The sequence below is a fragment of the Manduca sexta genome, chromosome 19 (genome assembly GCF_014839805.1).
Source record: "Manduca sexta isolate Smith_Timp_Sample1 chromosome 19, JHU_Msex_v1.0, whole genome shotgun sequence".
Lineage (NCBI taxonomy): Eukaryota > Metazoa > Arthropoda > Insecta > Lepidoptera > Sphingidae > Manduca > Manduca sexta.
In genome coordinates, this window is record NC_051133.1 from 11,139,153 (window position 1) to 11,155,322 (window position 16,170).

The 16,170-nt window shown below is 34.2% G+C and overlaps 1 protein-coding gene across 1 annotated transcript in view; it reads left to right on the forward strand.

Moving 5' to 3' along the window:
* LOC115440334 (serine-rich adhesin for platelets) overlaps nt 1-16,170 on the forward strand; it is a 78,400-nt gene that overhangs the window by 46,384 nt on the left and 15,846 nt on the right. Inside the window, exon 2 of the mRNA XM_030164583.2 lies at nt 1,007-1,059. The gene's annotated coding sequence lies outside the window, so the exon portion shown is untranslated. The remainder of the gene's footprint in view (nt 1-1,006; nt 1,060-16,170) is intronic.

Here is a 16,170-nt window from a genome sequence, read left to right on the forward strand (position 1 = left end):
CATTCTGTGTATTAAAAAATACGACGAAAACCTGTGCCGTATCATACGCTTTTTCAAAATTCGAAGTCGGGTTTGAACTAAAAATAAATATTCTTTTTTTTTACGAAGTTATTTTAATTTTTATTCAGGATACGAACTTACCAACTAACATTTTACTTATTACCACCAAACAAGTTCATATTTTTAAATGTACGTAACATGGCGATCGGCTTGTAAAAATCGTATGAAGCATAGAAAAGAAATTAAAAATTAATTTCTTTGAGTAAAATACCGTCTTACTAACATATTTACTAAATAAAGGGGTACAATTCTTTCTTTAATTAAAATTAAAATTACTTTGCCTTGGTCATAATATACGTTCAATAAAGTATGCTATGTTAACGATCGGTATATTTTTCTTACCTAATGACATTAACTCGTGTTTTATCGAATATAATGATGAATACTTATTATAGTGAATCTCTAATTATTAAATTTAAAAGACCTTTAAGTTTAATAATTAAGGTGCTATTAATGATGCCATTTACACAGGAGTGTTGAGGATTAACAAAGTAATGAATAACGCTAACTTCAGAAAACTTACTTAGTAATCCGTCTTTCGTGTTGGTAGACTTGGAAACTTAGTTTTAAGTACTTAATTCTTATTAAACTACTACGTGGCAATGAAGTTTTTATTTTTGTTAAGAATCTGTAATTAAGGTAAACATTATAATGGTATCTGTCATTAATAAAACCGAAGCATATAATGTACTTTGATCTATGTGTTATATTTTTATCAGTAGGTATTTACTATTATTTTTAGCGTCTTTGTTGATGGGTGATTTGTGCGTCAAACAATAAAAAAGAACTTTATGCTGGATAGCTAAAGGAATATGTTAAGTTGTAAAATACTATTTTTTTAACATGCTTAAACCTATATATTTTTTTGTTAGTATCACAAGATAATAAATAAAGAGACAGTGATATATTTGTAAATGTACTTTACATTGATATTATTTTGTTTCAGAAATTACACGCATGTCAATTTGGTAGCTGTTCGTTGATTGCAGAATCGAAAAGGTAAACACAATGATTTTTATATACGTAGACAATAAATGTACTGTTAGTCCATTGAAATGTTACATTTTTTAGGCCTTACCTTGCGTTTTTTAGAGGACGCAATTTTATTTTTTTGAAGTGTAGTGGGGGTCAGTGTAAAGCTAAAACCAAGTTTGTGGGGTCGCCACCCTTGTCCCACGGCCGCCATCTTGAAAATAGGGGTTGAAATGGTTTTTACAATCAGTCGTTATTTATAGTTCTACGACAAAAAGTTACTGAACTAAAGTTGTAGAGAATTTAATTTTCCACAAAAAATGTTTATAATTTTTTTTTGTCAGATAAATAGTTTACGAGATACCTCGTAAAAACCATTTCAACGCCTATTTTCAAGATGGCGGCCGTGGGACAAGGGTGGCGACCCCACAAACTTGGTTTTAGCTTTACACTGACCCCCCCTACACTTCAAAAAAATAAAATTGCGTCCTCTAAAAACGCAACCCCAAATGTAACTTTTCAATGGACTATGTATGTGTACCCATTATCCCGTCACTACACTGTCAACTGATAAGCACCTGCTCTTTGAGAGCGACTTTCATGACCATGAAATAAAGACTATATTTGTTAAGCAATTTCCGACAGCCTGGACAATCCATTGGTCAAAACACGCAATCAAAAGTATATTGCTAGCTTTTGTAACGCATCGTCAAAGTTGTTATTTCGAATTGGTTTTCTGTGACCGTACCACTCAGTCGAAGCGGCCTATTCATAGACAATGGTCATTCATTACAACGTGGCTATGGGTGAAATTTGGATATTCTGTCATAGATGAATTTTGTTACGCTGGAACTGACAGTTGCGCCAATTTATTGCTAAATTAACTGATATGTCTCGTACTGCCAGTCTACAGGATTTACACGGCGTCAAAAACCTATTAATATTATTTGCTGTAGACAAAACCGACCACAGAACAACTCAATTAATTATACTCGATGCATGAATATTCGGAACTGAACAACTTAGAACTACAGAAAGTAAAACGATACTATTATACCAGCTTATTATAAGTTGCCAATAAAATACAATATAATATACTAAAGTTTTTCCCATGAACAATATCATAGCTGGACTGATTGTGATTAACCAACCTCTAATGGGAGACTGCGGAGGGGCAGTTGTTTATTCACACCTATTCTTTTGTAAGGAAATGGTACCTTCGTAAAGCTGGCTCATTAAAAAAATCGCCTAACTCTACCACTCAATAATACGAGCCCTGTATTATATACTGGCCACTGTGAGCACGGGCGTACTTTACTACTGAAAGGGTTTAGGCCTAAGTCCACCTCGCTGGCCTCTTTCGAGTTGACAGACTTCCGATACCTTCATTTTTTTTGACAATTTCAGCTATGTATGCCGTGTTATTTTTGAGCGGGAAAATGACCCCAATGGACCTGATGGTAAGCGGATTTGGGTCCATATAGTATGTTAATTGACCTTCAACTTAAAGCAAACGATAATTGATAAATATTTGATTACTAGCTTTTGCTCGCGACTCCGCCCGCGTTATAAAGTTTTTCAGGCTAAAGTTTTCCATTATAAAAGTAGTAGTTTCCCGGGAGCCTATGTTCTTCCCAGGGTTTCAAACTGTCTCCATACCAAATTTTATCTTAATACGTTGGGTAGTTTTTGAGTTTAAGACGTTCAGGCAAACGGATGCAGCGGGGGACTTTGTTTTATAATATATTTTTTAGAACTTTTTAAGAGGAATAATCCCGACATACATCATTGTTGCATAGCTTTAACCGTTTACGCAGCGCACGCAACGGAAGCTCTCAAAACTAATAAATTGTCCCCGTATTTGTAACATGTTTCATTACTGCTCCGCTCCTATTGGTCATAGCGTGATGATATACAGCCTATAGCACCCCACAAATAAAGGGCTATCCAACACAAAACGAATTTTTCAGTTCAAACTGGTAGTTCCTAAGATTAGCCATTACTGCTCCGCTCCTATTGGTCATAGCGTGATGATATATAACTTAGAGCACTCCACGAACAAAGGGCTATCCAACGCAAAAAGAATTTTTCAGTTTGGACCGGTAGTTCCAGAGATTAGATATTGCTGCTCCGCTCCTATTGGGTATAGCGTGATGATATATAGCCTATATCAATCCACAAATAAAGGGCTATCCAACGCAAAAAGAATTTTTCAGTTTGGACCGATAGTTCCTAAGATTAGTAAACAAATATAATGAGAAAGCTTCGAACTGCTAAGCTATCGGGAGTTACACGTGTCATTGTGAGTCAACCATAAAAGATAGACATATGCTGTCGTGCGATATTTTTTACATAATTTTAAGGAGAACATTTCCGTCATACATGATTTCTATGTAGCTTTAACCATTAAGGTTGCACACGCGACGGAAGCTTAAAAAATGGAGTAACTTCTCCCGTTTTCCCAACATTTCCCTTCACTGCTCTGCTCCTATTAAGTGTAGCGTGATGAAAAGTATACTATAACCAGCACAGGAGTATGACAAATAATTGTACCAAGTTTCGTTAAAATCCGTCGAGTAGTTTTTGTTTCTATAACGGTTATACAGACAGACAGACAGACAAAAATTTTACTAATTGCATTTTTGGCATCAGTATCGATCCCTAATCACCCCCTAATAGTTATTTTGGAAATATATTTCATGTACAGAATTGACCTCTCTACAGATTTATTATAAGTATATACATAGATTATGAATATAATACATTTCAATATAGTCTTTGATTTTCAATATCCCGTCATAGAGATAAGTGGCAATTTCATCGATTGAGATTTCATCCCCGAGATTGATATTAGTACAAGCCGTGTGCAATAACCCGTCGTCGAAGATTATTACTCGGATGACACGCCCGTTCGTTTCCAACGCTTTCCGCTGCTTACGTTGATTGATATTACGGTTTGTATTTTTTATTCTATTGTGTTATGCGATTTGATGTTTTGAATTTGTTGTGCTACTTATGTGGGTGACTGTATGTGAGGATATTTATCGACATTACATAGTAGTGAGTCGGACAGACGTTCCAAAAATGTATGTATAATTTACGTTACAAAAACGCATATTTTATTTTACAGTCGAATTGACGAGCTGACGATCCTTAGAACTATTTAATTCTCAATTTTTCACCGAGTAAACAAACGTCTTCTTATCATTGACTCTTCAAAGGTGGTAAAATTGCTCTGTCTTACTAAAATCTGATACGTATTAATGTCTGTGTGGAGATAAAAGCCAAATCCAAGTTCCTCCCCAATTTATGAGGTCCATAAATTCACCATTACTCATGTTCATTCTAACTGTATTTAATTTCAGTCACAAAGTCCAATGTTTTTTCAACGGACATAGAATAACTTTACTAAACACAGAAATGCTTTCAACAAAAATGAATATTGATGATGTGAAACGTATTAGTATTTTTAACCGTGAGTTGATTAGCTTCTGATGAAGAGTGATGGTGAATAAATGTTTTGTATGTGTTATTTAGACTATGTCGGCTAATGTAATGTTGTACTCAAAGATTTCGGAAATAGGATTCGAAACTAGAAGTAACGGCAGCATAATCCTCCATGACAGGGTGTACACGTAGCGCTAGTAACCGGAAAAAATGGAGAAGCGTTAGCAGGTTTGCCAACTTGCCAAGGATGCTGATGACGCCGACAATTTTCAGTGTATCACCATCGCGGCAACTACGACACTCAGACAAGAGAGCCTGACTAACCGCCATTTTCAATAAATGATTCCAATAGTTTTTTTCTATCTATCTCAAGAATTTACCAATGAGAACAAAGTTTTTTTTACATGCTTCTATATTACTTGTTTTGATTACATTCTGGGAATCGAATTGAAGATTGCGATTAAGATCGTGTATTGAACGGCTATAAGAAGAGATGCAGTTCATTTCTGGAAAGCAGTTTGACAGATTTGCTATAAGTTTTATTAGATTTTTGGTATTTTAACATAAATATTTTATTCATCAGTATAGAGGCAAGTTCTGATTCTATGACAATTAAACTTTAATATAAAAGTTCAGAGAGTAACAGAGAGACAGATCACGGATTCGAAGTGAAGCTTCTAAGATTAGTTGGTAGAATCTCAAATTGGTTTTGACTCGTAAACTTTGTTCACGATTTTGGCAAAGTTTAATTATTTTATCGTAGAAATACTGCAAATGATTTAAGTTCTAGTAGTGATTACAATATTACTCTAATGGTCTTGGATAAACTGTTTATGTTAGCGGAGCCACGAGCAAACCTAGTATATCATAAAAATATACCAAGTCTTCAATTTCACAACGCTTGTCATTAAATTTTAAACTGACCCAGATTATTAATTTTCGTAACTCAATCTTGGTAGATGCTACCCTAATTTTACCTACGTTATTCAGGTGAACATGTTCATATTCCGGAGTTTCGTCTCTTATGAGGTAGACTAACAAGGAAGGACGATCTCACCTGCTCTGATGACAAATTAGGGTGTTATATGAAAAGCGACCCGCTCTGTAAGATGGGACGACATATTTTACCACCTGACTTTATATATTACTCGTGTCCGGGGGATAGGAATAAAGTGTATAAACATCTGTTCTTTTGTTATTTTGGACGTTTGACAAATATTGTTGTTATTGTAAAAACAGAAGATAATATTGTATTTATTATTATGTCGCGTTGGTAGTTTGTAGCTTGTCTAGACACGTAAACTCCGAACTCCTTTTTTATGTAATAATCTCGATGCTGCAGTAGTAATGTTCGAAAACCCAACCTTCCAGCCCGAGCTGGTTACTTTGGTTTATACCTTGTATTCCTTATAAATTTTATTCCAAATTTAGAATGTCCATAGTTATATAAGTAATTTTAATTGTTATTTAGAAACAACAATTATTATTCTTATACATTGTTTTGACGTATCACAAGTGCAACTTTGTTTGCCTACGTGATATATAAAGTATTTTATTTTATTTATTTAAAACCACGAGGCCCTGAATTCAATTCCTAAATCGATCTATAAAGTTGTATTAGTTCCTCGATTCGGAAAGTACTGCTCTTGGAAGTAGTATATATTACAGCATTAGGTTCGTTCCTCCCATGGGACGTATCATTGTGAGCATGTTGATTGGCCCCAGCCAAACGCTTTGGGATAAAGTCATCTTATTTCAAATTAGTGTAGTAAGCCCATTTGGCGCATCTGCACTTATAGCGGGAAGTGCTCATCTCGCGCTATATGAGCTACTTTAGATCTCTTTGAGGTATTGAAAAAAGTGCAGCATTTCCATTATAGACGTTGATACTTCACTCTTGTTAATAATAATGGAATAAGAAATATCTTTTTACAATACAAATATTTTATAAGTCTTTATATCTCGTATATCAATGATGATTTTTTTTGTATGCATGTAATATTTACTTTTATATAAAGCTGAAGAGTTTCTCAGGTTCCTGAGAATAGCGCGTTCAAATAAACAAACACATATACGTAGATATTATAACTTTGACTTGCGGACGACCAACACCTCAGTCCGCTTCGTAACGATAAAGGCTGCAATGTCTTTGAAACGTTAGGAGAAAATAATGATATAAATTACTACGATAAAATCCGTAAATATTTTTATTTCAAGATTTAAGTATGATTGCAAGTATGATGATGGGCAATTATCAATATTTATTGACCATTACTAGAACATATAAGGCATAAAAACAACCCAAAATTTCGTCCAAAAGTAAGCAAAACTTCGTTTTCAATACCTCACGTCGCGTATACTGGTCGAACTTTTGCCCTTATATCTATCGAAATGACCCAGAATATGAGGCTATAAAAATATAAATTCTGCCATTGCAGTGCGCACATATATCGTTGGCGACAAGGCTCGTGTCTGTGAGAAGCAATTTTCCGTTATTTTACACCTACTTTATGGTTGTGACCGCGTGAAATGAGCAATTGAGTGTCATGAACCCAACTGTGATAGTTTTTGGCGTTAGTAAAGTGGGTTATATTCTATTGTGGATAAGGTTGAGATTTTTTGAAATGTGTGTTGGATTAATGATTTTTAAGATTATTCTTAAAGACTACAGAGGAGAAAATGTATCTATTCGTTTTTAAAAAAAAATTGTTTAGAGCTAATTTTTTACATTCGATTTCGTATAGCTCAGCTGGAAATATTATTAAAATAAGCACCGACTCGTGAAAATATATTTATTAGACCATATAGGATACTGTATTTTATATTATGTTACACATTTACATTACATTACATACATTTACATTTCCATCTACATGTATTGCACTTTTTATGTAATGTGTATTATGATTATCAATGCCCATTAAAATGTCCTATTCACAAATGATTGAGAATACTACGTAACGCGATTTGACAACATTAACTTGATGACTTCTGACAAGTAGTGCGAAGCGGATTTATGTTAACGGTTGTATAGTCTCGGGAGTAGGCAGTAAGTGCTTTACTTGTTTGAATACGTAACTGTTTAAGATTAAGTGGATTGTAAGGTAGAGTCTGGAACTTGTGCTCGATTGGCGATAGGCTCGTACCATATTACATCATTGGATACGCTTAGCGAAAAATGGAGATAAATTAGTGACTTTTGTAAAATGCAAAGAAAGTTTTGTGCGCAACGTTGGTCACTTATTATCATGACACATGCTTCCTAGTATGTGTTCTTTTTAAATTAAAATATTATGTAACTAGTTTTTTTGATAATCGTCACAATAGCTACATGATGTAATTATTTTAAAGCTCTTACGTACATTAACTTCTGCGCTATTTTTATATAAATATCGATCTATTAATTCAATATGATTTTATATATTCGGAACATGACCATCGGCTTGCTGTTCCCCTAGCGTCAATCTGGGGGTTATCCAGTACTGCATGTCAGGTTATATAGTAATTCTAATATCTAGTAATATAACTTATAATATGGATTGCTACGTGTCATTTATTGCGAAGAACTTTATAATAGTAATGTAAAGCAAGTTTGCGTATTGTGACGATTGTACTTCAACTACTACTTACATATTTTTGTTTTTGCGGAAAGTAAATGAAGAATGCAAGCATGTCTCTTGTTTTTCTATATATATCCTCTTGAATTTAGCCATAAGTTTGAATATTCCACCTCTAGTGTAGTTTCAATACAAATTGGTTCTAATTATAGCGAAATATATCACTCATGATCACCTCCGCTCACAATCATTCACAGTACCAAAATAAAAACCTTCATTATTCCTTGTGTATTCTTACAATTTTCAAAAGGTAGTTAATGTAAACAAAAACTACTAAAATGACACTGAATAGCTAGAGCTAAAAATATTTTATAAGAAAGAAAGGTAGAAGCGATCATAAAGGATAATGCAACGTTTAATCAAAAGGCTTACAACAGTTCCCGCAAAACCGAGATTACCCTATTCTCAGATAATTATTCTAAGTGTTCCAATCCTATCATAGTGCGAATGGTACAATTACACTAATGGAGAACAAATTGAATTAATTCAAGGTTCTCGACTCCCAAACTTACTGCGACAAAAACTTTCAACCGTGATGTTTTTCTGATGTAATTGTCGATCCGTATGTAGGATGTCTGGTAAAGTACATTATTACTCACGGATGTACATCTTTAAAAAAGCCGAGTCTTTGACCATTTTACTATTAATGTATATTCATAGACTGAAAAGTTAGCAAAAGTTGTAAATATAGTACCAAGTAGATTAGTCACTGGAATACTAAATGTAACAAAATATATATTTTTTTCTAAATATAACATGATATTTGCAAGTAATAAATACAGTGCATCAATGTTTATTTGAGATCATTACCGCTCGTCATGGCGCCCCTATGTTTTCACATTGCGGTTTCTACACGCGGGCGGATATTAACGTAATGTAATTAGAAAATTTCGTTGAAATTAAACTAATTTTTCGGATTCTATCGCGGTTTTTGGTTTTTTATTTTTCTCTCCTCTAAGGCTGCAAAGTCTTCGAAACGTCGGGAGAAAAATAAAAAAACAAAAAACCGCGATAGAGTCCGAAAAATTAGTTTAATTTCAATGTCTAACATTCGCGTAAATATAAGAAATCATTATAGAAAATTTCGGTTATAACTTTGTATGGTTAAGAAAATTATTATAATCGAGTGATGATACGTGAGTGCTATACACAGCCACTCTTTATTAACCGACTTCAAAAGAGAAAGAGTCTTTTTTATGTTTGTTACCTCAGAATTCTGTCATATTTTAATCGATTAGGATTTTTTTGAAAGGATATACTTCCTGATTGGCCTCATAGAAATATTTTTAAAATCGATTCAGTAGTTTGGTTTTATTTTTGTAATCTTATCCTACTATTGAAGGTAGCGCAAGTTAAGATCATTGGAAGCTAAAACCTATCTTCCAATACCCGTCTTACCTAAATGGTAAAAAAACGCGCTCCCAAAAAAAATACATTTTAGAGCATCTAAAATGTATTTTTTTGTTAAAAAGCGGCGACAGCCTAGTAAAAAGCGGCGATAGCCTAGTTGGGTGTGGAACGGACTGCCGAGACGAATGTCCGCAGGTTCAAATCCCAAGGGCACACACCTCTGACTTTTCTAAAATCATGTGTGTATTCTTTGTGAATTTATCGTTCGCTTTAACGGTGAAGGAAAATATAGTGGGGAAACCTGCACATCTGAGAAGTTCTCTGTAGGAAATTCGAAGGCATGTGAAGTCTACCAATCCGCACTAGGCTAGCGTGGTGGGCTAAGGCCTAATCCCTCTCAGCAGTTGAGGAGGCCCGTGCTCAGCAGTGGGCAAGTATATAATACAGGGCTGATATTATTATTATTAGAGCATCTAACCATGTAAAGGAGCTATTAAGAAAACGAATTTTGTATACATTTTCACTTGCAAAGAGGCCAACGTTTAAAAACTTTACATCGGTATTTAAAATTAAATATTTTATAAATCACACAAAGCCGAAAGGTAGGCCTAATGAAAAACAGCCTCATACAGAAATACTTTCAAAGCGCTCGTATGTTCATTTCTTTGAAAATATATGAAAAGGAAACGAAATCAGGTTAAGCATGCAACGACCTAAAAATGGTTCTAATGACGAAAGATTTGTTTCATGGGAAATCTTGTATAGCTTAATCCAATATTTTTTGCAATGAAATATAAAATCGGTTTTAAATCACGTGTACTTATTGTTCGAGACTAGCTTTTGATCGTGATGTCATCCGTACTATTGTTTGTCCCAACAAAAGATAGCCTTAAGCACTTACGCAATGTAGCTACTTTTACTAAACTATTAGTGAATTAAGAATCGAATCAGTAATTTCAAATACTTTGTGAACTTTTATGCGTATGTTCGACCTTTTCAATTTCGTTATGCGTTCTGTAGTTAAAATAGATGGGTATTTTAATTGTATCTTCGATTGCAACATTTTTTATTGATACTCCGTTCCTATTGGTCATAGCGTGATGTTATATAAATTATAGCCTTTCCAGATAAATGGGCTATCCAACACGTAAAGATTTTTTCAATTCGAAGTAGTTCCTGAGATTACCGCTAACAAAAAAAAAATCATCTTTAAATAATAGTATAGATTATCCAAACTCTATAAAAAATAGTGTATTAAAACATGTTATTTACCTAGTCTTCGGCATTTGAAGGTCCTTATTTGTTGTAATAATTTAACTAGAACTTTGCGATGTTTTTCACTGTTACAAGTTGCCCGTCTAGTTTGGCTACCGTCGATAACTTCTCTACAAAGTCTCCTTGTTATTATCGAAAACTTTAAATTATATTGTCCATTTCTAGGAATATAAGTTGTATTGATTTTACATAGATTTTATTTGATGAGAAATCAATGACTGTGTTGGGGAAGAGTAAATTGGTTCTTAAAGACTAGGAACTTATCTATCGCTGCCTTATATGGTTTATCGTATTATTGTACAATTGAATGACGTGAAAATCACTATGATTCGCTGATCGGGTGAACGGCATGACTAGCATAACCAAACCAACGCCTCCATGTACCATTGGGGATAATTATTTTAACATACCTTACCTTATTTGTGTGTGTTACATGTCCTTAATTATTGCAGTTCTGTTTTGGGTGCGATTCCCGGGTCGGGCAGTGATGTTTTTCCTACTTCGTATCAGCCCGGACTTTGTAATAGATATGGCGATAGGCTCGCCCCCTAACATATCATGGGACGGAATACATTCGGCGGAAAGTGGGTGCACTATTTGCATCTCTGCTTACCTTATCGGGAATAAAAGGCGTATGTGTATGTATTACTAGGGGCCTATTACATCTATTGTAGATTATTTTAACAGCGTCACTATTAGAGGTTGTTTTAAGACATGTTCTTTGACGGCTGTAAAGGAAAAATCTGCCCACACGACGTATAGACATTATTATCAGAGTTCACCTTGGATGATAAGGGGTTGTTAGCGCATTCGTGTTCTGACGTGCGTTCCTCAGCTAGATCTTAAAGCCAAGCACTTCATACATGCGTATAAATCTAAATAATTCCACTACACAAACAAGACATTAAACAGCATCTTATTCACACACCGAAACTTCTTAATTAAACTATTGCACAAACGTAAACGCATCCGTACACATTTCCGTTTATAAATAATTAAGTCTCATTTCTAACTTGTACAAACAAGTCGGTTGGCATATGTGACGGCGTTTAGTCACAGCGTTTACCTAGTTATAAGCGACGAGTCGCAAAGTTCCGGATATTACGGATGGCGCGGTGGAGCGACGCATTCATGCTTACCTATAAAGTTTTGCGCGTGGTACCGGATTTTGGTTTGGAATTGAATTTATTTTTCAGTTTCTATTGGATGTGTCGGAATTTGAGATAAATACAATGATTGCCGGATTTTTATCATGTCAAGTATAACTACAGTGAGCTTGACGATAAATAGTTTGGACATAATATAACGATCAATTTGAAACCTTGAGATTATGATTATTAGAAATATACCCTAAATTATACACAAATGGTTCTAGAACTCGTCAGAATGACTCATTATGTCAGGTTTCTCATCATGAACCGTATCATCCAATACATAAGAATGCTAAAGAATAACAAACTATTCTATCTTCACTTGCATTCACAAAAAAATATATATTAAAAATGATTTTTTAGTTATCTATCTCGGCTCATAAATATCCTACCATGAATTAAGCCTGTGTGTTTCACGACCCTCACTAACAGTGATTTGTATTTCTAAGTCATTTTGCCGTTCGTAATTTCGTTGACACGTTGATTGGTGTCTTCCCCCCGTTCGGGCTTTAGGCGAGCTCGCTTATTACATTTGCTGATGCATTGCTATCGATTTGTTGTCTACAGATTTCGTATAGACATGTGATGACGTGTACTTATATTGTTTTTATAATTTACAACCAGTTCCTTGATGGTATAAGTCAAATTTATTATTACTTTTGGCTTAATTATAATGTTTGTATGTGTGCGCGCTGTGGCAGCTTTTCTTTAACAATGTTTTAATATTTCAGAAATTATATTTTAAACTTATCCCTTTCCGTCAGACAGACGCGGCGGGGACTTCGTTATAATATGTAAGGAATAGAAAATTAGAAGATGAAGATAAATTATTCACGATCAACATGAGAGTCTATAGGAAGATCATACACTAAGAAGGAACGTTATAAACCATCCATAAAATTGACCGCTAATTTACAGGCAGTAATCAAATAATTGTGTTATGTTTGAACATAATTGCGTTCGCCGTTAATACTACATGACGTTAACAGCATTTCATTACAACCGAGTGAACAGCGCACTTTATTTTACTACAATAACGGATGTTTTAGTATTTTCCAATTAACCAGACAAAGGACCGTTAGCGAATAACAGATGGCGCTGTTAGAAATTATTTTGAGGTAAAGAGGGACTTCACCATTTATTTGTGTAAAAGCTTTTACAGAATATTTATTTCCAGATGATTTTCCGCTGTAGATATTAAATATTCTTTAATATTGGAATAATCAATAAATAACAAAAATCATAACACAGTGTTATACTTGAAGAAATTAACAAAATTTTGACAAAATTAATTTCATAGTCAGTCTGCAGGTTATAGCAAACTATCGTAAAATATAGAGATCGTTAAAAATGAGTTGATTAACGTCTGCGGAAGTAAAGCGACCAGTTTTAATAGGTCTCCGGCCGCTGCGCTGTAATTATGCACTCGACGTGCTCTCGCCTTGCCTGGCAGATATAAAACCAAGGAATTATTCATACTCTCTATAACTTTATGCTTGCGTTGGCCAATTATATCCGTAAGACTTATATTTTTCATACATACTTATTTTACTTGTATAATGTCAACTGGCGAGCGATGATATCTCGTCAGTCGATTCTATCTGGACGAAACTCCACTGATAAATATTTTATTTATTTTCTAACAAAAACATTGTATGTTACAGTTACCACTTAAAATTTACATGCTCAGTTATAAAATGCACATATGTATAACAAAAATATATAAGAATAAAAATAATAATATAAATATATAAGTGCTGGGGTTACTCTGTCATGGCCCTATAAAACAAAGTCCCAACCTGACGGAGATCCTCGGTATTACCTCACCTGGACTGTCGTCCATTAATATCTTTCGATAGATTTTTGCTAAAATTGTGATTCGTAGTCTGAGATTAATCACTTCTTGTTACTTACTTTATGACATCATCTCCCAAGTAATTTCAGGAAAACAGACACTAATTAGAACTGTTACTTCCAAGCAATTATTTCAACGCATCAAACTGGTTATAGGTATTTCTCAAAATTAATCGACACAACATAATAGTTTTTGCAATACATTGTTACGAAATATTTTGTACAATGAATTTAATAAGAGAAGCAAAAGAAACGAGATGAGACCAAAAAACTAATAATAATATTAAAAAAAAAAACTATTTCGTTACGTACATTTATTTTGAGATATAGTTTTTAAATAATTTAAAGCGACCAAATACTTACTCTAAAATAAATAGTAGTCGAATAAAAACTTACATTACTATGCATTGTGATACAAGCCTTTAGGGGTTTGAATAAACAAATGTTACTATAGGTCACATATTGCTTTTGTCGGTCGTATGTTTTCTTTCCTCTCGGATGCATACTGCCGGGGCTCTGAAGACGGATGAAACCAATACATCTACATATCGAGAAGCGAATCTGCCTTGGATTTAAGCCAACTTCCGATATGCAATATTGAAATGTTTGCGAAAGCATTTTTATTCCTTTATGTGTAGTATTATTCTGGCTCTTTCCTATACTAATATCGCAAAGTGTGAAGATGTATAGAAGTATGTTAGCACATCGCTTATAAGCTACTGAAAGAATTCAGGTGATATTTGACATGAATAGACCCAGTCCCAAATTAACACATTCACTAAGTTTTTTCCAGATAAAGTGACTATTCCAGGAAAACTTGCGAAGTCGCGACGTTCCCAATAGTAGAGCTCAATTTAGGTCTACTATCTAAAGGTTGCGAATTTTATGCGCCCTACTGAATATTGAATTTCTTAATGGAATAATCATGTTCGGCTGCAGCCATCTTTATCACTGTTGATATAGACTGATGCGACATGTTAGTAACGCGCCGCTGTCCTAGACTATGGCTTCGGGCCTTTTAGGAAATATCCGCATTGGCGGTCTGGTCGGTGAGGAATAATGCCACGCCATGACAATCTGAGTTTCTTCTTCTTTTGGCAGCATGAAAAAATAATTTGTCAAAAAGTAACTGTATTTTCTTACTGCTACAAATTTAGCATTAAATACAAAAAGTACATTTTTTGTTTTCACTATTTATTTTCATAACCATGCAATCATATGCATCATAGCTAATAGTATCAAATTAGCTATGATGACACAAATCCGAATAAATATTTTAGGGTTCTAATTTGAATTTTTATTAAATTATAATAATTATAATTAATGCAATTTGTGGGTCAAAATAAAATCAGAGTTTTTTATAAATTAATTATTGTATACTATCTCCTTGTTCAAGAAGCACAAAAATAGTACCTCATTACAAGCGTCCCATATGATTTTTTACATTCCTAATTCTTTTAAGTAAACGATGTTTCTCGATGGTCTGAAGGTTCTAGAAGCGTTTGTTCGTTGAGACGAACCTGTCCGGCTGTAAGTGGGGAAACGGGCCGGCTGGTGACATCAGAATTCATTCATACGTGTGGGAAGAAAAAATATTGCGAACGTTGCCGTGATCTTGATACGTTTTCATATTTGGATTTTTGTGTCGTTGCACTTATGATTAACTAGGTTTTGCTCGCGGCTTCGACCGTGTGAAAAGCTTTTACCGTTACAAGAGTCTCCAAAACACTGTAGTGCTCTATAGAAAGAAAGAAAAGAGTTTTATTATTGGCATAAAATGCAGTTATAACACATAAAGATTTTTTTTTTAAAGACAATTAGATTAATCTTGCAACAATGGGCTACTCATATAGCGTCACCGCTAAATTTGTCGTTAAATTTGATTAAATAATCTCAAAATTTGCGGGATAAAAATAGCCTGTGTGTTAATCCAGGGTTAGGTCTATTCATGTGCCAAATTTGATTCAAATCCGTTCAGATGTTTCTGCGTTTACTTCTAACGAACATCCAAACATTTTTACAAACTTTCGCATATGTAATATTAGTTTCATTTTTTTTATTATGTTGAGATAAGCAAGCCTGGTTTTAAGCGATACTATTGCTTATAAAGAATAGCAACACCAGCCGAACGTTGAACGCACTGTGCGGCACAGCACTGAGCTCAGTGCTTTAAGATGTATAAGATATTAAGACCCACAATGTCTAATATTTACTCACAATGTCAATTGCTTGTCGCAAAAATAAACTTTGGAGTAGTACTCACCCTGTTGCATTATCTTATACGACAGATCTACTATTTTTAACAAGGTTTTTGATTGTTATTAACATCTGTCTTAACCGTACATAGGCGTGTAGTAAATATTGAATGCGTCACGCTGCATTCGATTGATACCCACACAGTCGGGTCAGACAGTTAACCAAGCTAAAGCCAATTGAAAATTAAT